The following is a 26,529-nucleotide window of genomic DNA, read 5'->3' on the forward strand; positions in this document are numbered from 1 at the left end:
GACAGAAATTAGAGAGAGCACTGACATTTCAAGCGACAGTTGGTCGTAGGTACCCGATTTCCCGATATTCAATCATTAATACTCATAAATACATAAGTAAATGTTTTATAACATTTCCAATCGACATCGACAAAAAACGTGACCTCTGATTTTTTAAGTAGGCATCCTCGCAAAATAACTATGCAGTCGAATCGAGTTGCATGCTGTGCAATAATATAAAATCAATTAAACTCGAGAGTGCGAGATGTGCGGACTCACAGTAAACATTAATATCTCGTGAAGTATGATGACGGGACCTATTTACGCATTCAGTTATGCCCGAAGACAGATCGTAATCCATAATAATTCATTATAGACCGGAGTCGTGCCGGAGACAGACCGAATTTATTGGCGAGCGGCGCCAACGTGGTGACGTGTAGCGTCAAATGACTAGTACATTTGCAAGTGCACTAAGAGCAGAGGGGCAAGACGAGGGTGGCGAGGAGGCTGCAGGCGCGGGCGGCGCCGAGGCACCTTTGACTCGGCGGGGCTCGGCGGCGCCCGCGCACACCTCGCGTCTGTGTGCGTTATGAATATTTATGCGCGCACATACTGCGACCACTCCGGGGCCCCGCGGCCGGCGCCTCGCCGGCCAACCTCCACTCATTAATGTCATTTAGCGAAAATTTAAGTTGTTGACAGCAAACAGGTACGACTACGACGTGATGAGACTAGAACCGTGTCGGATTCATTCAGAGTCAAGTCGCGATGTGTTTTTAGGGCGCGTGCGAAACGGCGAGTTTTCCAATTGGATGATGTAACCTGGCGCCGCTTAAACGATGCCGGCGCTCGCGCCGCGCCGCTCAAAGCTGCACATACAGAGCGACGATCAATAATTCATGGTAGAGAAATGGTGTCAAAAACCTTCAGTTGAGATAACGGCCTACTTAACAGAATTTAAGGAAGACGTTGCAGTTAAAAGCGAGCTGCTTTTTAATGGATTTCGGCAACTCGCCATCTCAAATACACTGACTCTCATTGCATTAAGATATATTTTATCCGTCGTGAATAAACTATATAATATAATATAATATTGTTTATTGATTTCTACGGGCAAAGAATAGACACAATATATATATCCCTACTAATATTATAAATGTGAAAGTAACTCTGTGTGTACAGACAGTTGAACCGATTTAGACGAAATTTAGTAACAAGATAGTTGGAGTCAAGAGGAAAGACATAAGCTACTTTTATCCCGGGAAAATGCATAGTACCTGCGGGATAGCGACAAGCGAATTCTGCGCAGACGGAGTCGCGGGCAACAGCTAGTATTACTATATAACAATAAGCACAAACGTTGAGAGTCGCGTGTTTGAGAATAAATGAAAACAGACAAATATCTACTGCAAGGTCAGTTTTACAATTGATATTTATTTACGTTCACAACATTTAATTTACGCCATCAATTAATTAAATCAGCTTCATAAATGGCAATCAAACATTGATTGCACAACCAATCGATGATAATATATACGATTCCTAAGACAACTTGCTGGTTTAGTACTTCCTAAGTATTCATTCTGCATATTCATGACAATTTTAGCAGAAGATAACATCTACAATACGCATAATTTTTATTTACGTTTTGATTTTAACTACTCGAAGCAAGCTTTTAATGTTGATTGATTGATTAAAGTACTTATTTTCATTACAGTCAAATTTCATTTCGACAAAGCATGCCTTTTGTAGGTACAGTCAGCATCAAAAGTAGCTGTACACTTTCCTACTTTGTCGTTTTACAGCCACGTATTCGAAACGCCATGCAAGATTGTCAAAGTGTCAATGCGATAGAGTAAAAAAGTGAGCCGCTACTTTTGATGCTGACTGTACCATATATATCTAACTGAAAAAAGCGTCGGCATTTTTTCTGCTGCTGTGATTTAAATAAACATAATACAAAAATAGATGATTTTTATTGTCTGTACCTACCTATATAACAAAGACAACTACCGTTGAATTAGTACTTAATTCACTAAAGAAATTTAAAATAGCATGCATTTATATAGTATCAGTAGTACAAATTTTATAGGTAGATACCTACTTCTACCTACTTCAGGAAATTATATATATAAAGGGTAGCATATATAAGTATTTTGTCCTTTTTCCTATCAAATTCCGCAATGCATACCAAATTTCGTCAAGATTAGACGTTATAGGCGTTGAGGCAACATAATAAACAACCAAATTTCCAGAATTTTGTAATATTAGTTACTTTTGGTAAATAACACCTCCCAAATATGAATAACAACATAGATAAATTTTACAATCAAGATACTATCTTCCATAATAGCCATCGACTTTTAAATAACAAGACAACGGATTAGCCATATCCACGAAACGAAGGCGAGACGGGAAAAACAATTATTTGAAATAGTACCTATATGAGTAAACATGCAACTACGTACACAACAGGAAGTATCTAATAGGTAACCAGCTGATTGTACTGAAATCTACTTTTGGTTGAGATTACATTAGCGTATTTTTACTTCTTCATGTTTGGGTACGAATAGGTAAGTTTAATACTACTTAAGTATATTATAGCTTTATGGCTTTAATGTGTTTCAAGTTGAAGATCGTTTCCTCATTACACTACATATCCGTGCATAATTACAGCATGATAGATAAAAATGCTGTCAGAGGATGTCTAGGATGTAAATATAGGTGTTCTAATCTGGTGGACCACGTCAGTACAAATGGATTTTTCTTTATTGCCATGCCTCTTGACGTCATTGAATGATATATTGTGTTATGTACTTCTGTGAATACGTTTGTAAATATGATATACTGATGAACGACTGTAAAGAGAGTAGGTATGATTAATGCGGGTTGCTAGCTTGAACTGCGTTGAACCATCTATTTTTACCCTCAATTTGAAAGTACGAATAAATTATATCTAGTCGTAAGCGGTAAGCCTTCCTACACTAATAGTAACAAATTTGCTATAGCAAAAATATACAGGTAATGACTTCGAGACGTGCACATTCACACGTAACTGAAAAAGTTGTAACTTTCAATGTGCATAATGTCGCATGTCTGTTGACGAAATGGTTGACGAAAGCGTTATCAATTGTGTCCAAGTCAAGTCATTGAATCACTTAAGTAATTGGAAGATTGGAACAGAAGCTGTTTGAGCCTATAAAGTTGGATGGATAGTTTATTTTGAATGAAAAAGGAAGTATTTCGCCACCCATTCAACCTTCGCCCGCGCCCTGCTCTACGGCAGTGCATAGAACAGAAAAAGAAAAACAAAAGAAAAAGTCTTCTGTCAATTGCAGCGCTGAATCACGCAAAATGTATTTTCCGCAACATATTTAATTTTAATAATCCCGCATCACAGTTATTAAGGTCAATGCATTCATCAACCGCATCGAATTATCCTGAGTTAAAAGTGAGTGAAATACCAAAATTTTTTTATTGTTTCCATACTTCGTTATAGGTAAACTACGAGTGTTAAGGCTACCTTTTTATAGTCCACTGAAGCCCCATTGAAACATTTTCTTTACAAAAATAAAATATACTACCTAGTAACTGTAAAACTTAAAAATAACCTTTATAACTAAATACTATAGACACTTATGTAACTAAATGATCTAATATAGAAAATTCAAAGACAGAAGTCGTAAATATATGTGAAAATGCAATAAAGACCCAATAGAAGTTAGATTTACTGCCGATTCATTTATATGCTAACGGAATCACACTCTGGCAGTTCTAGGAGAAGACATTGTGCCTGTCTATACTACAGCTCGCGTCCGGCGTAGAAAGTGATGCTATCTATTTAGCAATGGATTGTAAATACATATAAAATCACTAAGATCATGAACGTACCTACCAACTTTATCAGCAAATTCGTATCATTTTATTTACATTTCTAATAAAAAATAAGAATTAGGTGCTTAAAATGTAAATCCTTTGATATATACTGGGGAGGCCTATGCCCAACAGTAGACGTCCTACGGCTGATAAGTTTTTTTTTTTTATTCAACTGGATGGCAAACGAGCAAGTGGGTCTCCTGATGATAAGATGATGATGATGATGATATATTGATAATCCATACTAGTCCATACTATACTATACTATACTATCCGTACTATTATAAAGGGGAAAGTGTGTGTGTTTGTGTGTATGTTTGTCCGTCTTTTACCGCGAAACGGAGCGACGGATTGACGTGATTTTTGGCATAGAGATAGTTTATGGGCCATAGAGTGACATAGGCTACTTTTTATCCCAGGAAAATGCACTTTTCCCGAGGGAACAGCGTGCGATAAGCGAATTCCACGCGGGCGAAGCCGCGGGCAAAAGCTAGTAGTATATATCTATTTGATACATGAGACTAAATAATATCCTGTCGCGCTAAGTTTAACGCGTGCATTCGTCATTGTACTCAAGGTAAATCTAATAATAAACACTCGAGTGAAAAAAATACAAGATTACACAATAGCTTCATAAAGGTGCTCAACCTAATTAACTATTAACCCAAATACAGGTCAAATAAACTTGTAGATAATATTGATTGTATTGTTTTACTTACTACAAGCGCTTATCGTAAGTGAAAAAATTATGAAGTTTTGGCGTAAATACAACTCTGCAGATAATTTCATACGAGTATCGTTATCTGACTTGTTTCCTTCCGTAGAATAATCAATATATAGCGTCCTCGGTCTACATCTTCAATTAAAATTTTCCTCTACTTCGACATAATTAGGAATATATACAGCTTGTATACAGCTTGGTACAAAAAAAGTATCAGTTGGAAAATATTGGGAAAAGATTAGACATGAAATTGGTTCCAAGGAAGATACAATACAATACAATTACTCTTTATTGTACCTACACCAGAAATAGTAAGCGATAGGTACAGAAAAACAGGTACGCAGAGAAAATTACAAGATAAACAATAAGATAAATAAATAAATAAATCAAAGCCTATTTTCGTAAAATGCGTATTTATAACGACCATCACATAATTTCTTTGGAACGTAATGTCGAGTGGACGTGATGAAACGCGAAGTGCGCGATGCGCCGCTCGCGTGTCGGAACCCTGCACTGAGCCTTCATTGCGAATTCTCCCGACGCCGAGCTCCAAGCCCCCAGTCGGCTTCAAACTAATTTATAGGTTATATTCGTAATGATCATGGCAAAGAATGTTTACGGCTCAAGGTGCGGTCTCATTATTCTATTGTCGATAGAGCTATACGCTGCCGGCGTGCCCTACACGCCGCGTAACTGTCCCAACAATGCAAATTCCTCTCACATTCCATTTGCAACAAAATATTATTTCCATAATGACTTCGTTACACCTCGTCGCAAATGCAGTGACAACAGATAAACTTGAAAATCCAATTATGAAAGGTAAACAATTGACGTACCTGAGACGATCTCGAATGCAGAATGCATAAGTAAGTGAGTACCTATCCGAAGTCCACTTACATAAAAACATGTGCATTTTACGGGTTTATACAACACCAAAACCGTGTTATTTTACTGAGAGCTAAGATAGGCGGCTGTGCTTCAGATGTATCGGACAACGGAGAATCGCTGCAATAACGCCCGCGTCTCCCTTGTAAGGTGGCGCCGAATGCGGCATTGTGCGCTGCGGTATTCAGCGGCGGCCTATACGCAGCCGTTTAAGGAGAACCGTTTACCCAAAAAAGTAGAACAACAAACCACGTCTGCGCTGTTTACAAGACGGGCAACACTTCGGCCGCATTTGTCTTGCAGTGAAACGCTAGCGATTTGCATTTTGCACCTACCAAGCCCGCACCCCGGCCGCCTGCGGCAATCTCGTGTTTTGAATTTCTCTCCAAGCTACCCGCAGATTTAAATATACATGCAAAACTCTTCGAGACAATGAATCAATTCACACGTTATCATCCCAAAATAACTGCGAATTCTTCGCGATAAGTAAATGACTATAATACTGAGTGTGTGTTCTGTAGTGAGAACTCAATTGCTTCCTGCTTATTTCTTAACACCTAATTGCTCATTAGCTGATACTCAAAGATAATTACACATTCACGAATATCTCAAACAGACACCTCTTTGCGTTTTCTCCGTCGCGCTTAAAGTAAACGTGTGTCTGTCATGAAGTTGTTTGCTCTTTTAACTGAATAAACAGTGTAGCGAGGTGAGTAACTTGAGAGCTGCAGAAAAACGTTTAACTCGGTAAAGATGAGGTTTTATTTTTAAGCGTTATTCTCTTCAAACCCTTTTGCTCGCCGCTCATCGTGCCATCCTGCCAGTAATAACGTCATTTGTGCGTAATGTAATAGTAGATTGTTACTATTCCTGTTATAGTTGAAAGAAAAGCAGATTATGCACCTCGCATTAAGTAATTTATATTGCCCTCGTGCTTTTTAAAGCCCTCGCTCACGCTCGGGCTCCAAATCGGCACTCGGTGCTTTTCTTTCAACTATAACAGGAATAGTAGACGAAAAAAAACTCATGCTACACAATAAATAGGAAAGAAATGTCACTAGCACTCGATGATTCCATATCTGTAAGTTTACATTCGCACTCTCAGAAAATGTCCACGGATAATAGGCAAGGTTCCCGCCAATTTGTTTTTTTTTAGTTTCTTACTTTTTTTGGCAGAATTAGTATCATCATCATCATCCCAGCCTATATACGTCCCACTGCTGGGCACAGGCCTCCTCTCAGAACAAGAGGGCTTGGGCCCAGTGCGGATTGGGGACTTCACACGCACCATTGAATTGCTTCGCAGGTTTGTGCAGGTTTCCCCACGATGTTTTCCTTCACCGCAAAGCTCGTGGTAAATTTCAAATGAAAAATTAGTATATATAGCAGATATTGTTACCCGTGATCTGTCAAATTTCGGATGGGCGCCAGGTTGGCCAACCAAACACACAAAGTTTTTTTTTATCTTACTTACTATTTTTGGTAGGATTGGTAGCAACAATTTTTTGTACGCAATCTGTAAAATTTCATAAGACCGTCAGGTTGACCTTCAACCTAACACTAGATTTTTTACACTATGCAGGCTAATTTAATAGCAAAAATACTCGTGTTACCACTTTGGTCGTGCGATTAAAAAAAAACTAAAATAAAGCAATAAAGGATTTTCATACATTTTCTGCTCTAGAGCAGAAAGTCCCGCTTTGTGCTAGGTATTTAGTGCGGTTATGATGAAATTAAAGCATAGTTGGAAGAAAGAGCATTTACCCACAATCCTACTTATATTATAAATGTAAAAGTTAGTGAGTATGTGTGTGTGTGTGTGTGTGTGTGTGTGTGTGTGTGTGTGTGTTACTCCGTCACGCTAAAACTTGGATGAATCTGGTATGTAGATACCTGGACATCTGGAACAACACCACAGACACCCCTTTTTATGGTAGTCATGAAATTTGGGACGGTTGTTTATATTGCATCGTCAATAAAGACCACGTTGTCATTTTTGGAAATTCCTTCGCGAATTTAGTAAAATCCCGGAATTTCAATTCCACTGTTGGATCTTATGATTTAAGTACGTGTGCGAAGCCGCGGCTAAACACAGTATCTGATATAAGTACTTATATAGTACAAACACAGCCATTTCAAATTGTACCTTATTTGTTTCTTCCGCTATCTATCTATCTACTGTAACATTGTGCAACCACAACGAGGAACGAGCTCGAGCATACAGTAGCAGAGTAATTAACCTCATATCTAATTCGCCAATTGCAAAAGCTTGAAGAGGCCAGACTGGATTCCGACGCACATGACAATATGCCAGAACCAAGACTAAGGCCACACTGGAATGACTGTTATTGTAACTTATGTTTCGTACCATAAAACGCTAACCGGAATCCTTATAAGATTACTTGTGAATCCCTTTGTCAGTCAATTTGCTCTGACTCTACAGAACCGATTAAGTTGAAATTTAGTACACCTATATACACGTAACTTTTTGTAACCCATAGGATCAAGTATTAAAAATGTATACTTTACTTTTATGCATATACACAAATACACGGTACACATACATAGGCCCATTTACCTAAGTGTGCTACCTACCATGACGATTAACAATAGGAATCGCTACCGCTACCATATATTTTCAACTCCACAGATATATTTGTGTTCAGTCTTTAATAGACAGTTGGGTATCTATGTGTTAGTATGTTCCTAATAGCACAACAGACGCCGCCCGACGATATGCTCTGAATAAACAAGCTCAGCGACCATATTGCGAATCACTAATTCGTTGCATCGAACTATCGCTGACTTGTATTCGATTTGCACGACTGCAAATACGAGTAGAAAAGAAAACGAATGAAGCGAGACCGGATTGCTAAAGCAGTGGCAGTTCAATTTTGGATTTTGTACCACAGATGGAAAAACTTGCTGCAGATATTGCTAATAACATTCTCATTTCAAATACAAATACTTAGTTGTATTTAAATAAATAAATAAATATCATGGGACATTTGACACCAATTGACCTAGTCCCAAACTAAGCAAAGCTGGTACTATGGATACTAGGCAACGGATAAACATACTTATATAGATAAATACATACTTAAATACATATTAAACATCCAAGACCCGAGAACAAACATTCGTGTTATTCACACAAATATCTGCCCCGGCCGGGATTCGAACCCAGGACCTCAAACTTCGTAGTCAGGTTCTCTAACCACTTAGCCATCCGGTCGTCCAAATAAAAATTTGAAATAAAAATAATCGCTTTTATTTAATCTAATATTTTTAGATATTTTAGTCACAGTATAATATATATAAGCTTTAGTTCAGCAGTTCCGCAGTTTCTATAACCGACTTTTAGATATTTTAGTATAAGTGATAATAATTTTTATTATTATAGAACCGTGATCATCATACTTACTTAACAAATGTCCCAAGTCGTAATCAATTTATAACGTTAAGAGTATTATATTATCAGTTTAACATGCAAATTGGACTAATATTTATGAACACTTCTGGTCTTCCCAATTTTAACCTTAGCACTGCTAGATCACATGTGATTTGTAGTAAGATTACGGATTTAAGTTTATTTTCGCAGCCTGTTAAATATCAGGCCTGTTATATAAACCGGTACCCAGTTTAAGTTTTTACGAGGGTACCATCTTGAAATAGTGCGATGCAGTCAGTGAACGATCTATCTGTGCGCTGTCGCAAAGTCGCTGCTTCGTAAATCTTAATTAGCAAGTGTAGCACGCCTCCCTATTCTAATTTAACTCTTGGAAACAAATTGAGACGCTGGAAGTGTCTAACGAATTAGAAATACGTTTGCTTAGTATTGTTTGTTTAGAGTGGGTGACTTTTTTTAGTGTCTAAACAGAGTTTTTATTTAAGTAGTTTGTACAATTTGTCTTCTGTTATACCTTTACAGTCTGTTCAATATAGGAATGGACAGAAGGAAAATAGGCTCTATATATTAGTGCACGCTTTAGGAAGTAATTTAATAAATTGCATTTTTTTTGTATACGGTCTAAACATAATTTTAATTAAAATATCGAAGACGTTAATATTCGTTTCAATTATTCATCCACTAACTGTTGCCTGCGACTCTGTTCACGTAGAATTCGTTTATTGCTATCCCGCGGGAACTATGCAATTTTCTGGGATAAAAACTATTCTATGTCCTTCCCCGGGACTTGTAGGTAATATCTGTATACTGAATTTTACTTAAATCGGTTCAACGGTTAAGACGTGAAGAGGTAGGGAACAAACAATCATACAGACTTACAAACTTTCGCAATTAACTATAATGAATATTAGTGAGATTAACTTTGCTTATATTAAAAACATTTTTTAATTATAATATTAAAAACAATAAAAAACTTTTCGTATTTTGTTAAAAACAGAAAACATAAAATACCTAGAGGCAGAGGTGAAAAACATTCTGCAAGAAACGGAACGTTTATAATATTGTTAACTCAAGAAATATTCTGTACATTATTCATAGTTTTTAATCGCCAGTTTAGATAAAAATGTGATGACCTTTAATCATTATACGAATAGTTAACTTTTCACAACTAAAGCACTGCACCAAATTTGATGAAAATTGGAAACAGAACTTACTAGTAGAATACTTTGAAACAGGGAATGAGAGCAGATGAGTCCACGAAACACAGTTATTAAATTATGTATAATAAATATGTATGTATAATAAATAAATCTAATTAATATTATGTAGCAAATGACGTATTAATATTGTGTTATTTTGTAAGTACCTACATTACGTATTAATCTACTGACAAAGTAAACAAAACTATGACTTAATCTTATTACTTATTTTATTCACCATCATTATTATTATTATTACAACTTCACATAAAATGTTTAGAACCCCTTCTTTTGTGTTCTTCTAGAGTCCAATGTTATCCTGAATGGACTATAACATAGAGCTAATTTGGGTCGAACTACTTAGCTATCGTAATATTACTAATTGTATTTTTTGCTTATCATTAGGATGCTGGGCACAGGGCTCCTCTCGTAATGAGAGGAGGGGAGGGGGGGAGGGGCTATGCCCAGCAGTGGGACGTATATATCTAGGCTGGGATTATGATCATTAAGATTACGTCACTTGAAATAAGGGCTATGACGAAGCTTGCACCATCTTGAATCATTTAATAATGTATTCATTTTGAAGGGGATGACCTAAATGGTATTCGGACGAGTCAATCAGCACCAATGACGGGTAGTCTAAACAGTCCTAATCCAAATTGATGATGTACATTATACAAGTTGGAAGAGTGACTCAGAGCTCATGAATACTTGACCGTGTTTGAAGAATAATCAGTGAATCATTCGCAAATATTCCGATTGTGGCTGCTAGACTAAGGTCAGCTAAGGATCAAGTAAAGCCGCCAGGAAGTTTACGGAAACTGATGATGTTAGACGAATATTTGAAGTGTCATAATGTTAAGTGTATTTGTCAAAATCTTGACCATATTTAATAATAATAATATCATGGGACACTTGACACCAATTGACCTAGTCCCAAACTAAAGCAAAGCTTCTACTATGGATACTAGGCAACGGATAAATATACTTATATAGATAAATACATACTTAAATACATATAAAACATCCAAGACCCGAGAACAAACATTCTTCGTAGTCAGGTTCTGTTACCACTTGGCCATCCGGTTGTCAATTGTCAAATTGAAACCTTATTGCAGACGTAACAGATCCCGAAAGAGACTTAGATTAACTAAGGTTCTAAATCCTCCTACTGAACCTGTATCCTGATGGTCCAAGTTTACTTCTTCTTTACAAGGACCGAAATTGCGTCAGGCATCTAGAGGTAGTTCAAGCCAAGAAAAAGAAAGCCTTCGCTTTCAGGAACAAAGGACGTGTTTCATCAGGAACGTAACTGAGAAGCTCTCGCATGATCCGATCTTTACTGCGTAGCTGATTCGTATTTGCAACATTGATCTTGACATCTAGTGATACAGTTGGTCCGGTGGCCCGGTGAGCAATGAATGGCAGCATTGTGCGCCAACCATGTGGCGCTGCGCCGGCGCCAGCTTGGCCATGAAACGTGGGAGACCAAGGGTCAAAGTTCTTGATGGCTGACCTCCATACGAATCGAGTTGCCTTATTGCAATTTACTACTGATATAGTTCTCTAATCTTGAAAACGTTGATCTTGATAGAGACTAGCCAAGCCAACCATCCTTTGGTTACATGCATTTATAAAGATGCGTTTTTGATTTACAAAACATTTTTAATCAACGTTTTTATAATTAACTAGCTGTTGCCCGCGACTCCATCCGCGTAGAAGTATGAAAAATAGTTTACGTCCTGTCCTCAGACCTTCCGAATATACACAAAAAAAAACCTAAAAATCGGTCAAGCCGTTTCAGAGAAGTTTAGTTATAAACACTGTGACACGACAATTTTATATATTAGAAAGAAAGATAATTATCATATAATTTGCTCTCATAGGGGCGAATGGTGGAAAATAGGAGAGGCCTATGCCGAGCAGAGCACCTTAACAGGCTAAAAAAAAACCCAATGCCCTCTCCCTTTTAACCAACTTCAGAAAAGGAGAAGGTTCTATGTTCCAATGTTTGTATTTTTTTATGTATGTCCACCCATTACTCAGTCAATTGCAGACCGATTTTCAAAATTATTTTATTATTCGAAAGAGTACTCTTCTGAGGTGATCCCATTATCACCAAGTCAAGATCTGATGATGGGATCCTAGGAAAATCGAGGGCAAACCTCAAATTTTATAGCGCACCTATGGCGATTTTGGCATTTTTAGCATTATTACAAGTAAATTCAAGTATTCCCGTTAAAAAGAAATTTATAACACAAAACTGGCCAAGAGCGTGTCGCACACGCTAAAAATAGGGTTCCGTAGCCATTACGATAAAATTAAGTAATATTTTTCTAAGGATTTCGTATTTTATACGGAATCTTCCAAGTTTAGATATATTGTATACCTTAGGCTGCTATTTACTCTCCAACTACTAATGATTCTCAAGCGAACTTAGCCCATATCGTTTTCCTTGAAAGTTTGATATACTTACTACCATCCTAAATTTTTTTCAAATTTTTCGACCCACAGTTTTAGATTTTAGAGGGGGGGGGGCTCGATTTTCATGATAATTTGCACTTTAAAGTTGAATATTTCGCAAAAAAGTCACTGAATCGAAAAATCGTCTTAGCAAACCCCTAAATGATTTTAAAAAACCTATCTTACGATACCCCACACTATAGGGTTGAATGAGAAAAAAAAATCACCCCCACTTTACGTCTATGGGAGGTAACATATATATTTTTTTTATTTTTTATTGTACCACTTTGTCGGCATAGTTTACATATATACCCGTGCAAAATTACATCTTTCTAGCATTGATAGTCCCTGAGCAAAGCCGCGGACGGACGGACAGACAGACAGACAGAGAGACAAACAGACAGACATGGCGAAACTATAAGGGTTCCGTTTTTGCCATTTTGGCTCCGGAACCCTAAAAATTGAACCGACTACAAAAAACCATTAAAATATTTTTTTACCAGTCTGAAGTCGGTCGGTGCCTCAGCAAGAGCCAGCAGGAGTGGACCTATAGTCATCTACCTCACTTACGCACTTTATATTGAGCTTCAATCACTTCTGCTGGCTCGTGCTGAGGCACCGACCGACTTCAGACTGATAGAAAAATATTTTCATGGTTTTTTGTAGTCGGTTCAATTTTTTGTTATAATTATTTTTTCACGCTTTTTGGGTTAAATAATCTAAGATACAATAGTTTATTATCAACTGCTCGTCACCTTTTTCGAACGATTTATTTTTCCGATGCAGAGACGTTCATTATTGAGGAGTCCTGGTGCTTCGGATCACCACCCGTTTTACCATATGCATTGTGTCAAAGTAATTAAAATTAAACCCGTGAAAGACTTGCTCTTGAGTAGTAACTCCGATGGTCAACTCTGATCTTCATCATCAGTTCCACTTCACCAAATGATGATTTTCAATAGCAAATACACGAGTTACTACTAAATATTTCCAATTTACTTTAGGTGTCCCTACAGCATTTGAAGAGTTCCCTCGATTTCCTTAAGATCCAATCATCAGATCCTGATTTGGTGCTTATGGGACCTAATTGAAGACATTCCTAGACGAATGCAAAAAAAAATTCAATTCGGTTCATAAATGACGGAGTTCTGAGGTAACAAACATACCTAAACAAAAAAAAATACAACCGAATTGATAACCTCCTACTGTTTTTGAAGTCGGTTAAAAGTTAAATATTCACATTAGGTATATGATTACAAAAATGGTAGTCCAATTCATCCTATTCTATGAATAAATAAATATATTAATAGATAAACATAAAGACAAAGGTTCTTAAAAAAACTTAAGACGATTAAAATGTAAATGAGGAATTTGTAAGGACCCAGTGTTTCATAAGTAGGTACTAGGGTAGGTAGGTAGGGTTAGGTAGGTTTACTTAGGTAAAATTAGTAAATTAACGAATACTCATTGCAAATAATAATAACTAAATGATTCACAAGGATTGAGAGTAAATATTGCATTGCGAAAAACTAGACCATAATATTATGGAAATGTAAGTACGAGTAGGTACGTATTTGAAATCGAAGACCGTGGTGTTGTATTTCGCTTCAACGCCGTCTTAATGTGAGCAGTTTTATCTCATGTAAATAAATAGGTATTAGTTATAATATCAGTACTTTATAAACACGAAATACTGTCACACTCATAGCTATTGAGTAAAATTACGAAAACAAAGTATTTATCAATTGTAGGGCTTTCACAAATATCAAGCGAAAATTATACGACCTTATTTCTTAAGATATCACTCTGATTACCAATATATATATGTATTTTTCTACTATTTTGTAACATATCTCATAGGCACAGTCACCGGTATGAACGGTACAATGATTAAATATATGTACATACATTAAAAATTTAATTACTTTCCGTTTAAAAATTTCCGTTTAAGTCTACGTTATTCCTTAAACATCAGAAGGCTAAGTGCATAGTTTATGGTCAGCGAGAAGTTAAAAAGTTAAAAAGATTGCAGGCGAGCTAGCTCGACAATATTTTATTATTGTCGAGTCTCCAACTTTTTAAAAAGTGAAAACGGCCATGGAAATGTTGGCACAAGTCGTATACAGCCAACTCAAATGGCTGCTATCAGTTATTTTGTTGGTACTACAGTTTTTTATTATTGGATCTGAAACAGCTTGTGGTGTTTTCGGTGGAAAAATACACCTGCTGTTTTTTTTTAATGAAAAAAAAGGCGCGATAGCATGAAATTTTTTATTGTAATTTAGTTTTGCCGTTTTTGAGAAAAGCTTTATATTAGTCTCGGCTGGAATAGCAATTACTGGCTTCATATTAGTTAAACGGCCTCGCAAGCTCGTCCGTTTAATTCTCATACTCAGCCAGCAATTGCCTACTTCCAGGCCACGACAATAATCTACTATTCAGAAGTACTTATTAGGCCATTAAAGATGCTGAGCTGAGATAATACATAAAAATTTACGAGTAACGTTTTTGTTATAGCTACATTTAAACGCTAATAAGGTACCTACACATTGATTTATAGAAACCTCAATCAGGTATTTTATCTTAGGTGTAGAGATTAAAGTCGACATTGACACACTGACTTTAGAAAAGGGATCATGTTTAGAATAGTCAAATGTCATTCGAATAGTTAATAAACATGCTAATGTTTAATCGCCGGCGCTTATTTATTCGAGACATCATCATAAACAGACATCGTCTAGTTTAATATAAAGTATGGAGTTCAAATATACTGTCTACCTACAAATTTAAGTAAAAAAAGCTTTTTACTTTTCATTGACCTGTAAGCGATAAAATAAACTGATAAAATAAAAAAATAAGATTAATTTAACACTTTTACACCCGGTTTTCCAAGTGTAAACCGTCAGAACGAGCAGTTGAATTAAAATTCCGGAAATTAACTATATTCCCATGGGAATTCCCAGAAATTACATCGTGATTTACGTTGACGTTACATTAAAAAAACCTAAACCCAATGGTTGAGATTTCGAGATGAGCAAGTGTAAGTTGCTTTAGCATGAAGGAGTAACAAACACACACACACACACACACACACACACACACACACACACACACGCGCGTTCAAACTTTCGCATTTATTATATTGGACAAAAGGACACAATAATACTGCAATTTCCACCGCTCCGTTCCGCTTGACTAGTTATAAAATAACTAGCTTTTGCCCACGACTTCGTCCGCGTGGAATAGTAACTTTGGGAAGTATCTAATTTATTTAGGATACCTATTTTGCCAATAATAGCACATAGAAACTTCGGTTTACTGAAAATAATCTATTTTAAAACATTGCTATATATATAAACTTATTTTTTCTTGTTCTTCCATCCATCCATCCATATTCTTTGGTAAAACATAAATATTTTGCGGAAGCCACATTTTAGCAATACGACGTGTACTCTACCCTGCCAACATAAAAGGACTATTTAATTCTCCATAGTGAACTCTTGACACCTTACGTCCTTTATTGTAAGTTAGGAGGGTAGGATTATAATTAAGACGGCATTTTTACTAAGCATAGCTACACATATTTCCGATAAATATACTTATAGTAATTTGTTTGGAATTCCTTAAGAACTTTCATCCCCATATTTTCAAGTAAATAGGTCGTAATTTGAAAAGCGCCGAAACAAATGTTTTTTAAGGTTCCGTAGCTCAAAAGGAAAAAATGGAACTCAAGACCCTTTATCTCGTAAACGCGCGGAGTATCGGTATCGAGTTGAAATTGAAACCCTAAACTCAGGTCAATAGTCCCGAAAGCTGTGAAAAAATCAAACTTCTAAGTCAAGGCAATCAAAAGCTACAATCATTAAAAAGGTGTTTTCATACAAATCGCCTTAACAGAAAAAATAATAGGGTACTTCCGGCTGTCCTGAAAACCTGGAATTTTGCATAAAGGTAGCTCTTATATTATAGCACAATAAATAAGAAAAATCTGAAAATTATAATTTTTCATGTCTGACTGTCTATATCAATAGGCCATCTAAAATGAACCCACATTGCGTACATTTTGCTTGAGCTTAGAAGGCTCTGCTAACACTGCATCATCCCCTCTGCTAACATCACCTCGCAGGTAAAATTTTCAAAAACGCTTGAACAAATATCTATTTATTTCTTATAAGTGCCCAAATGCCAAGTTTCATAAAGAACCATCGATTTATCTTCGACAATGACGATCTTCCATATAAACTTCATCCCCTATTTAACCCCCTCATAGGAAGAATTTTCAAAAATGCTTGAACAAATATCTATTTATCTCTTATCACGTGCCCAAATGCCAAGTTTCATAGAGAACCATCGATTTATCTTCGACAATGACGATCTTCCATATTAACATTCACCCCCTCACAGGTCAAATTTTCAAAAAAGCTCAAAGAAATATCGATTTATTTCTTATTAAGTGCCTAAATGCCAAGTTTACCTTATAAACTTTCATTCCCTATTTCAACCCCTTAAAGCCTTTTTTCGCGATAAAAGATAGCCTATGTTCTTTCTTAAGGTCTATTCTATCTCTGTACCAAATTTCATCAAAATCGGTTCAGCGGTTTAGGCGTGAAAGCGTAACAGACAGACAGACAGAGTTACTTTCGCATTTATAATATTAATAAGTGGATGGATTCATCTACAAATACACAAACTGGATACTGTCGTCTCCTTAAAATCTCTCATTTACCAGTGATAAATGCTCCATTCAATAATTTGTCAGCTCGTGTGTGCACACCTACAAAATGACGACTGTGTCCATTCCGCAGATCATAGGTCAAGCCCGTACTGCAAGAATCAATTGATTAGCATGGATATTTATTGCGTTTAGTTATAGCATACAATGCGCATACCATAAATTTATCGCTTCGGTTCAATTGCTAAGTAATTAAACTCTGAGTTAACCTTACATAATTTTAAATCACGGATTTAAACAATTAATAAACCGCCGATATATTGTACGCGCAGCAAAGCAAAATTGTGATCGGATTTATTATTATTTATTTTTCTAAATGATGAATATACATACAGCCCGAACCAAAATGTACCTATGTATACAATCTAAATCAATAAACTACAAAAACTAAGTAAAAAGAATAAAATGTTAAAGAAAAAAGGAATAAGTGTCTTACAATGGTTATGGTTCCAATCATATCCTTGCCATTTAGTTGCTTGCTGTTTAGGTACGTAGGTATAACAAAAGTCAATGTCCACATACTGACAAGTCGGCAGTAAACTAATGTCAGTTCAGGACATGTAAAATAAACATACCTTCCCGAAATCACTTACGTAATCGTAGTCGCATTACATTGTTTACTACGATGTAATTTACGTCTTTCACTTCTGCGTCTGTTTGTTATATCAAACGTAATTCTATTGCACGTAAGTTGCATAAATCTGAAACCGAGCCAAGATCTCGCCTATCATTAACTGTTATACGTACTTACGCTTGTTTATTTGAATTTTATAACGTAACATTCCATTTCTAGTTCACGGAAATAAATAATTATATTTCGAAATACTGAATCTACAAGTCAATCGTTAGTGCTATATCGAAGTGTGTTGGAATAAATCTGTCGACGGGGCAGCGCCATACAGCGCCGGCGCGCATCACTCCTGCGCAGTGTTTACATTCCTCTCATCGCCATTTTGCACTAACGTAGTTCAATAAACACGTATGCCAGCGACTGCTCAACTACCATACTTATCACATACTCCACATGACACATTTTATTGCAACGATAATTTACAAATTCAAATACGATTTTCATATCGAAATATTTCATGCGAAATTGTTATGTAGTCCACAGAAAATGCCAGAAAACGAGCCAGCGTGTAATAATATCCAACTTTAGTAGGCACGTCGACGTTCATGTATATTTCAGTATGACCCAATTTCAAAAAAAATGGCACAAGACTCATGCTCCTACCTACCAAAGATGCACTTACACAGTAAAATCAGAATTCGATTGAGTAACCCGCTGTTTATGGACTCTTTGCCGTTTCCGCTGGGAGTGAGTGAGCGCTCGCGCTGTAAGTATGATATTTTACAATAGGAATTATTCATTTCGCACGCGTAAACGAACGCTCGTGAAATGTTAAAATTCCAAACAGATGGTGGAAAACGTCACAGGCTATTCATGGCGATATGGCCTGTTCTCACTGAACGCGGTGAAAACGGCATATGCAAACGTCTGATCATAAAATTCCATAGAACCGAGTGACGGCCGGCGCCACGGTTCTGTGAACAATGAAGTGGTATGGAAATGGCGCCAAATGCTCGATCATAATCTGCGCACGCGCGGGCTGTAAACTGCACGTCGCGGTTATTCTTACAGTTTATGACGTCGCACTATTGTCACGTCCTTGGGTAATGACCACCCATTCCCCGGTAATCATTATTCTTTTACCACGAGACAGCTTTCGTTTCATTGCATTCATATTCATTATGCATATTCTGACTAAGATAAATGCCTCAACCTCGTATTTTGCTTGGTTAAAATGGAATCTTTTATTCTTTATTGAATACCACAAATCAGTGCAGTGCGTCAACAAAATATGAGGCAACAATCGGAGTAAACGATGGGGGATCTTATTGATTAAAAGCGCTCGCTTCCAAACAGCCATTTAGATACGGAAATTAAAACGAAGACTCGCTAAAGTAGGTGCCTGAAATAAATTTCACGTAAAACTTGCTGTTTTTTGCTGTTTTGTTTTTGTCTCTGAACCTTTTTTTCTTAATTTAAGTTTTTTTTAGCTATAGATTTTTAAACATAACGTTTCATTGCTAATAGGTACTCGTATAGGTACTTTAATTTAGTTTTCATCTCTCCTGTTCGGAAAGTTTAATTTTCATGGATAGCTAGCCGGGTGCAAAATTGCGTTTTCATCTCTAGGGAGGAAAGTATTTTTTTTTTAATTTTTACGATTAGCCACGGAGTCGAGTTACGTCAATGACACTTTTTTTTCACGTTTCGGCTTGGCCATCTAGATACACGTCGTGACCAAGGAGCTTATATACCTACAACACTGGAGGTTGAACGCCGAACATCCGTTTAAAACAAGAAATTTAACTTTTATTTTGTCACAAATAAAAGTAAAGTTTCTTTAGTTAGGTTAAGAAATAGATGGAAGTCATTCTTGAAATGTGAAAGAAAGAGATGAAATATATTAATAAGTAACAAAGGTCCAACTTCTTCGTTCGGCGTTCAACCTCCAGTTTTATATATAAGCTCCTTGGTCGTGTCGTGACCATACCGATTTTTTTTACAGTCGGTCGTGTCAATTGGCCAGTTCGAAAAGGTTGTAGGTTGGATATAAATTTAATTTATTATTATTATTATTTTTTTGTAGTATTTTACTTTCCCCACAGTCGAAATGAAAAGTAGAGTGTCTAACTCGGGTGAAATTACCCATTTCCCCTCGGTCCCTCGCTCCCATTTCCCCATTTCCTCTAGTGAAATGGGTCACTTTCCACCCTTGGTTATCAATTTACTATTGATTCACACCTGTTAATACAGCAATACTTATTATTGGTTGGAAGTAATGTTGGAGGCATCAATGCTAGTCCGTGCGCTAGCGCGGCGCCAGTCTACTTTCCAAATAGCCTTTGCGTCTCGCCTGCGACCTTTTACGCACGTAATACGTGCCGGCTGGCATCTAGGTACATAACTTTGTAAAAAAAATAGAAACAGCGCCTCATAGTAATCTAGCCACGTCAAGGTGGTCCTTTCATAATTATTTCAATTACTTGATTCATTAGTTTTAGCTTTCAGTAGGCATATCCCACTAATATTATAAATGCGAAAACTTTTAAGTCTGTTTATTTGTTTTGTTTGTTATCTCTTTACGCCTTAACCGCTGAACTGATTCAAATGAAGTTCGGTATTAAAGATAGTTCCGGGTAAGGACAGAGGATAGTTATCCCGGAAAATGGCATAGTTATCCCACGGGATAGCGACAAACAAATTCTACGCGGATGGAGTCGCGGGCAACGGCCTAGTCGGTGATAAAGGTAAACGGTCGACTGAATTATTACTAAAGTACTATTATACCCCTGAAAAATGTATAGCTGGAGCGTTGAGTAAAAGCGGCAAGCCATCAATACAAATAAATACTAGCATACCTACTACTAGCCTGGTAACTGGGCTTGTTGGTAGAGTCTATAATAACTATCAACATAAATGTCGATACCTATTTCACATCGAGTTCCTAAGGTAAGTTCCTATATTTGTGAAAGAAACTACTTAATTAAAAAGGAAAACTCAGAATGATGTATTATACGAAGATGACTCAGTTGGACTAAAAATATTTTTTATCACATCACAAGTAGGTATAGTATTTTTTTCGTACACTCGATTTGTAAGCTTTAGTAGGTAATAATTTCTACACCGTGTAACATAATTCTTAGTTTTGTTCTCTATTAACATACTATCTGCGCTGTATCTAAGTACACATTGTAATCTAAACTTAAAAATAGATGCGATATCAATGAACAGATGTCACTGACCCCGAGTTATTCTTATTTTGATTCTAATTCAGATGTAAAATTATTTAAGATATAATTTTGGCACCAAGATATAGGTTAATCCGTGTCAGATGCCACATAATTTTGATATAAATTTATTTTTTCGTTAATATTTTAGCAGTCTAATTTTTTGCATATTTACACGACTGCCGTCATTGGCTTGTCGCCTGTTTTCTGCTCTGGAAATATCATGCGAATAAAAGGTCTCAGCCAAAATTAAGCCTTAACCCCTCTCATGTTGCAATTTAAAAAGTACTGAATTCTAGTCTCATCTGTTTTAATAAGCACAAATTCTGCTGATTAAAAAAATACAAAAAGATAGCCTTCAATTTGGCACATATTTGTGTCAGGACATACGAGGGGTTAATTAAGTGGGTATAATAGATATTTTTATACACATAAGTAACCAGCCAATAGTACCCGAAACCCGGCGAGTATGTATGATGAGTATTTATGTGTGAGAGAGAGTGTTGAGGAAGCGAAAGACGTATGCCAGGATCGTAGCAGGTGGATACAAATAGTCTAGATAAGTACGTGTGTACTTTACCCAGTAATACCTACACTACAGGGATAGTGGTCAATGATATTGCAACGTAGGGTAATTTCAGATGCAGTGATAATCAGTGTCGCCAACTAAACATTAACCCGCATATTCGTGGCGCCAGTGTTGCGTGTTTACAACAGGACAAAACATCCATTAGATTATCAGTACAACTATAAAATATGACGTAAATAATACAAGTTGCTGTTTAATCTATATTTCATTTAAGGGGCAGAAATACGCAAAACCACGTAAACAAGTCTAATACCTACTTTAATACGTTACTTCTAAGCTTGCAAATAATGTTCCTTACCTCAGTCATTATGTTAAACTAAGATTTTTTATTTACTTAAGAGTATTTGCTTTTCAAAATAATTACCTCTACTTTGTCTTGAATTAACAATTAAAGATATGTTAAAACACTATACTTGGATAAAATCTGCCACAGACATTGTAAAAACCACACGAAAAGCACCTCTTACATATCAGTGATATGATAATTAGCGTAGCTGCACACAATGAAACTAATTCACTTATTGTTTCGGTAGCCGACTAAAATACAGTAAGTAGATTACCTACACGTTTCATACCAAAACGTGGCCTAGAAATTTACGTGGATTATTTCAAATCCGTGCCTAATCTAAGTATCATACTACAAAACTCATTATTAACTGATATTGATACTTTTCTTCACGATAGTAATTGTGGTGGCAAATCTAAAACGAACTAACAGCGCATCAGTAAAAATTTGCTACTAGGTGCATACTTCGTGTTCCCCGACCCTATAAATTTATTGTCCCTATATTATGTAGGCTATTTTTAGTGGTAAATAACAGAATAAACTTGATGTATTAGTAATTTATTTATTTAATAGGCTATACGACTTTAATTGGGTACTGAAAGAAACTAGCGTGTGCCTGTGACTTTTCCCCCGTTGCAGAACTCCTTGAAATATTTATCCTAATTCTTTCTCATCATAAAGTTCAACTTTACAGGTTCAAGGGTTTAGGCCGGGTACTAATGTCACTCAAGCAATCAGGCCAGAGAGGTAATCATTCACAGCCACAAAGGTATATAGAAAAAAGATGATGTTCTTGCTTCTAGCAGGAATCAAGGTCGTGAAAAAAGTTACGTCCGGTTAACATTTTGTATTATTATACACGTGTATGAAAAGCCTAGCCGTGAAGAAGCGCGTATGTCCTCGGGTGGCGCCGGCGCCGCCGCCGCGCTGGCGTCGCGACGCCGCCTGTTTGCACATCACGTATGTGCCTACTCTATTTACGCAACTACCTACGTATTCCCATTGTTTCTACAAACATTCGGAAATCTTACGAGGTCAGACAACATGCGAATATTCTTTTATCACGCATTATTCCAGTACATAAATCATAACGACACTGAGAAATAAACTATAAAGTCCGGAGAAGTTGTAGCCAACTTTCCACTTAGTTGTTATTTAACAATACTCCTAGGATTAGCTGTACAATTCGGCTCGTAAATATGTCAGGATTATAATCACTCGATATTCGATTGTCCCTTAAATACGTCGCACCGGCCTGGTTTAATGAAAAGATTAATGTTTGAGGTAAATCAGAAAGGGCCGGCGCTGCGGCCACGCCGGCCGGTCACGCTGCGCACCACAAACCACTCCGCTATTACTCACGTTAAACTTGCCCGCAACCACATTTACCTAACGCTGCTTCATTAGCCGACATTAAAATAATAACGATCACCACACTCGCGGCCGACAAATATACTCAGACCATTTAAGATAGCATCACCTCATTGCTCGCTCCCACTCAGGTAAAATAATCTCGTTGCGCTCTATTTAATCTTCTTCGGTTTGCCGGTTAATGATGTAGGTACTATGTTCTGACCGTTTTTCGAAATCAAGGATTGAAAAAAATCTAGATACTTAATAACTATAAAAACAGTGCGATTAGACATCAAAGCGAACTATTCTTTTTCACCGTCGCAGGTCGCACCAAAAAGGTGCAAATAAAATATTCAACGTGGAATGCGGTGCAGCGGCAGAGACACTGATCTCACAAAAATAAAACTGCGATTGTACGTGGCATCGGCGTGCACAAAACAAATTCCTCAGAGGCACATACGGCACACTGAATTAGATACACTCGTGATCGACTGGTCGGAGATGCGATGCTCGATGAACCGTGAACGCCGAACACCGCACGTCGCGCCGCTCCCACCCACTGGCTGACTCCTGCCTTATGCCCCAGCCAGCCCGTGCCTGCCTACTGTTAACCACCACCTTGCCACCGTAACCGCTAACTTGTCAACCTTCGCATTAACATGACAAAACCAAGTCACCATGAATTACATCTAGCGTTATCCGACGAGGGCATATGTGACAAAAAAGAAACCTAATATTTTCGTTGAATCAAAACGCCTGCAACGTTAATATCATAGGCTGAGCCCTATTTACTGCAATTCGATCAGCGAGTTCCAAACGCGAGTGAGAAATTAATTAAGTTTAATTACAACCACACCTGGCAGGATTCAATTAAAAATTATCCATTTTACAGTCTTAAGACGGCACTGGAGATTTAATAAAAGTTCGATAAACTATGTTATTACAGAGGGCAGGCCGGCACACGGCCAACTGTTGCTCACTCACAAAGGAAACCGATGAATCAGATTTGATGCGTTTTATAGTTACGAGCACTATATAGACTTCACGGCTGGCTAGGATTTAGCCATATGTAGATAATTTACAGCACGTTTAATGTAAAAGAGGTATCTACCGTATCAAAGTGTTCCAAGTAGGAATCGCCGTTCTCCAAGATAATAATGACGAAATAGAAGATTACTTTTACAATAGCTAATAGTAATTTCAAAACCGGCCAAGAGCGTGTCGGACACGCCCACGATAGGGTTCCGTAGCCGTTACGAAAAAATCTAGTAATAGTTTTCTAAGGATTTCGTATTTTCTAAGGAATCTTCCAAGTTCAGGTATATATTATTTATACCTTAAAGGCTGCTATTTACTTTTAAACTACTAATAACTCTCAAGCAATCTTATCTGTTATAGTTTTCCTTGTAAATTTGATATACTACCATCCTGAATCTTTTCAAATTTTTCCACCCAACTGTTTAGATTTTAGAGGGGTGTGGGGACGCTCGATTTGAATGAAAATTTGCATTTTAAAGTTGAATATTTCGCAAACAGATCACTGAATCGAAAAATCGCCTTAGCAATCCCGCAATGGTTTTAAAATACCTATTTAACGGTACCCCACACTAAAGGGTTAGTTGAGAAAAAAAAACACCATTCTTTCCGGGTTCCGTTTTTGCCATTTCAGTTATTGTAGTATTTTATTTTAGTTTTTGTTATTTTATACACTAATATCATAAATGCAGAAGTTTGCAAGTCTGTTTGTTTGTTTGTTACCTCATCACGTCTAAACCGCCGCTAAAATTTAAATCAAATTCGGTATAGGTACCGATAGTTTTTATCCCGGAAAAACGCATAGTTCCCGCGGGATAACGATAAACGAATTCTACGCGGACGAAGTCGCGGGCGACAGCTAGTTAAAATATTTTGTAAATATCTCTGAAGATATTTTTTAAGGTGCTATAGAAATTGTAATCCCGTTAGATGCCTTTGAGTTGACAAGGAGTGCTCGCGCACGTTCCGCAAGTATAGGCACATACGGGTCGCGCGCGATCTTCACCCGAGATTCCATAATTTGGATAGTGTACAGGAGTTTCGTTCGTTGACATTATTGATATTCATTTGCAAAAATGCGGCGGTTTTGAAATACGTTCGCTAAAAAGGAGCGCAGACGGCGTCGCGACGTTCGGGTCGACGGCCGCGCCCGGAATATCCACAAGCAGCAGCTATATTTGCAACGGCGGCGGGGGCCGGGGGGCAGCGCGTGCCATTTCTGCAAGCGCCCGGTGCATCTGAGTAATGCCATTGTAATGCTCTCTATATAGTCCTACTCGCTGGACAGGGGCAGACGCGGCGTCGGCAGCAGCGGCGGCCGCGCGCGTCGCCGACGACGCCGCTACTTTCTTTACTAATGACCAACATAGAGCTTCACGGCAATTTTTTTTTCGATCAGTCCGTACCTGTGTATCGTTAACTACTATTGAATTGAGTCTTATTTAGCTTCACGACCGAATATTCATGCAAGGATTATAAAGGTTGCGCCACTCTCTGTAAGACACTAGCTAATACGTACATTCACTTTACTAACACTAAGAGATAACATGAGGGATGTATTTGTAAGTACTATCCGTAGACAAAGATCGCTTTGATAAAGCGAGCCTGGAATACGCAAAATGATAAACGATTTAGATGCGTGTGAATTGAGCAGACGGCGTTGAAGACATACCTATGCGATAGGCATAACCAAGCGGTGATGAGTCGGCCGTGAGAGCCTCGCCGCGCCGCGCCGTCATTTGTCATCGCCAGCTCCTGTCACTGGGCATACGCATACTTTCTTACAATCTGCAATTACCCTTTAAAGTCAGCAATATTGCCGATTCTACAAAAAATATCTCGCCTCCTTAACGGAATGACGAATGACATTGATAAATGCGGAAATTGTGATTTCATACGAATAAAAGAACTCTTTTCTAGATTTTACACTATTAATGAAGCTTCGCATCCAGCTATCGCTTTTATATTGCAAACTAAACGTTAGCCATAACAAATGAATAATACAGGTTTCCGCTACCATAGTGTTTATGGGCAGTCGCTGACGAAGTGTCGAGTTTCACAAGAGCGAGCGCGACGGGTCAGCCGAAAATGGCGAATTAATGGCGGTCATCAAAGAGATTATATATACCTACAAAACGTCCATAAACTTGTATATTATGTCGTTCACTTGATTTCCACATGTGTTGTTGTAGATAGTTTTCGCG

The 26,529-nt window shown here is 37.4% G+C and overlaps 1 protein-coding gene across 1 annotated transcript in view; it reads right to left on the bottom strand.

Moving 5' to 3' along the window:
• Nucleotides 1-26,529, bottom strand: part of sog (chordin short gastrulation) — a 104,222-nt gene that overhangs the window by 26,142 nt on the left and 51,551 nt on the right. The gene's annotated exons all lie outside the window — the stretch shown is intronic.

Source organism: Choristoneura fumiferana, chromosome 17 (assembly GCF_025370935.1).
Source record: "Choristoneura fumiferana chromosome 17, NRCan_CFum_1, whole genome shotgun sequence".
NCBI lineage: Eukaryota > Metazoa > Arthropoda > Insecta > Lepidoptera > Tortricidae > Choristoneura > Choristoneura fumiferana.